The 2,763-nt window shown below is 35.0% G+C and overlaps 1 non-coding gene across 1 annotated transcript; it reads right to left on the minus strand.

Annotated features, from left to right (window-relative positions):
- Nucleotides 1–505: 505 nt before the first annotated feature.
- On the minus strand, nucleotides 506–624 carry LOC120623569. Its single transcript, XR_005658725.1, has one exon. It is a non-coding gene; the product is annotated as a 5S ribosomal RNA (ribosomal RNA).
- Nucleotides 625–2,763: the final 2,139 nt, after the last annotated feature.

Here is a 2,763-nt window from a genome sequence, read left to right on the forward strand (position 1 = left end):
AGAGTAAAAAAGTCACAATTGCGTAAAACAGTTACCTTTACGAAGTATAATGTAACGCACTACGTGGACTACAAAAACCGTCGACACAAGTGAAAATTGCCACTATAAATGCAAATTGTAAATCTTATTCCAAGTTGGTGAGGGAAACTGACACATGACGGATAACAGTGTAAATTGTAAGACAGGTTATTACGAGTTATTCAGTCATTTCGTATATTATTGAAGACCTTTGCCCTCGTTTACCACCTAAATTTTAGTATAAATTTTGGGTGAATATAAATGATTAAACACAGTGCTTGGAGTCCCTCCGTGAGTGAAACTTCGTAATGTGAAAAATAGAATAGGAAGGGGCAAGAAATTTATTTTTAGTGAAATCATATTTTTCTTTAAGACAAACTTTATTAACATTGCTTACAATTCACAACTGATTCCATATTTTAATAATCGAACGGAGATATTTAAAGATCTGGTAGAAGGGACCCGTTTCACATAATAGTTTAAAAAAAGCCAACATCACGCGGTGTTCCCAGGCGGTCACCCATCCAAGTACTGACCGCGCCTGATATTGCTTTACTTCGGTGATCGGACGAGAACCGGTGTATTCAACATGGTATGGACGTTGGCGACACTTGCATTGAATTACACAATCAGAATATGACAATCTGTCAGATAATATAAATACCCATCAATGGTAGCGTTAAAAGTTTAACGCAACCTAGTTGGAAGTTGCATTAAGAGTCAATAAGGTATAACCTAACCTAACCTAACATAACTTTAGATATTAGTATTGCCTTCCCAAATAATGTTATAAATACGAGAGTATACAACTATCGCATCCACACTTATAATATCACTAATGTCGAAAGTGCGTCTTTAGTTTTTTATGCTCGGCTCAACTACATCATCATTTAATGAACTTTGGCACATGTACAGCGTGCATCCTGGAAACTTTTTTTTTGGAACAGGATTTGGGAAAATTTTACGCGGGATTTAAAAAAATGCTCTTCGTTACCTATGACAGCCTTACAGCTAATCAATCCTAGCAACATTTTGTATAGAGACTGCTTGTTTCCTGGAGACAATTTTATGAACTGTTTTATCCAGAAAACGTACGAGTAAAGTCGCGAGCGAAAAATCTAGTTAGTAGAATATAGAAAAAATACACCAAGTAGTTGTTAAAAACAGGAAGTAACTAAAAAGTAATGAACGCTGTGACGGGGAATATTAAAATGTTACTGTGCTATTTCCTCAGTTAACCGCAACAACCTCTTATGTTAATGAAAAAAGTATTTATATTAACGAAGCGTAATTGCTGTTGAAATAATTGCGTTAAGGTTTTATTAAGATGGTCTCTCCATATTTCAGCGGAGTTGGCATTTTTCAGTTTAGTTAATCCATTAATTTCAAACCCTGCTAATGCCCGGAAGTGATAAATTTAATCCAAAATCTAAAGATCAAAGATTTAATTTAGAAGTGATATCGTAAAGACCTGTACGGTGATGGCAGATCGGAATCCATTTGACAGCTTTTCTTCCGACGGAACTAAAAGAATATAAAAGAGAACGGACAGCAGCGTCCTTGGTGGTACTACTACCAAATACTTTGATCACCAACCCGTCTGCGCAGAGTGTAGTTATGGCCAAACCCCCGTTGGAAGAGCTCTGTTGATAAGGGTGTATCTGTATATTACTAGAACTAATGATCTTTGAATAGATTGACTTCAGTAGTTGTCATCATATTAATCGAAGGCGCCGATGATACCTGTAAGTTTTACTTACGTAGAATAAGAAGAAGAAATACTTTATTGCACACAAACATCAAAATATACATAAATTATAGAATAAGCAAAAGAACAAGAATTGTAGGCATGCAAAGGCGGCCTTATTGCTGCAATCTCTTACAGGCAACCTCTGGCAGAAGGAAAAGCTGCAATAGAGCGGGATCGTGCAATTATATATACATACTCGTATATATTCAAAAATAAATAGACATAAATACGTATAGATATAAAATAAATATATTTATATATAAAAACATATAAATATAATATTAACACATAACACAAAAAAAGAAAAATACAAATAATACACAATAATTACGATATATGTTCAAATTACTTCACTCAAAGTCAGATAGTAGTCTTTAAGACGACACTTAAATATGGAAAGGGATTGACTTTTACGGATGTAAGCAGGCAAATTATTCCAATATATACGTAACTTATTTACGGAAGTTACTTACGATCAATTTACTAATGTAAACTTTGTAAGCTAGTTATAGTGACTTACGTAAGCTGTATGGAATCTTAAACATAACAATTTACCGGCCCACTACAGGGCACGGGTTTCCTCCCACAATGAGAAGGTTTTAGGCCTTAGTCTACCACGCTGGCCCAGTGAGGTATTTATGGACTTCACATGCCTTAGATAACATTTCGTAGATCTCTCATCCATGCAGGTCAACATTCCTCACGATGTTTTCCTTCACCGTTGAAGCAAATACAATTTTAAGACTTGAAACCACTGGGTTATCTCCGCTTCATAAAACTTGTAATTAAAACTTGATCGATGAATATTCCTCTTTGACTTTCCGGCAATTACAACCGAATAAAACGGTCAAGTTGAATTAGAATTGCCTGTTAATTCCATTTTTACATTACTACATAGTGGTAACAGTCTATGTGTAAATGAACAGTTGTATTGGGCCTATTTAATGATTTGCGTGTCAAATGATTAACAAGTTTTACATGGTCAAAACAAACCG

Source organism: Pararge aegeria, chromosome 4 (assembly GCF_905163445.1).
Source record: "Pararge aegeria chromosome 4, ilParAegt1.1, whole genome shotgun sequence".
Classification (NCBI taxonomy): Eukaryota; Metazoa; Arthropoda; class Insecta; order Lepidoptera; family Nymphalidae; genus Pararge; species Pararge aegeria.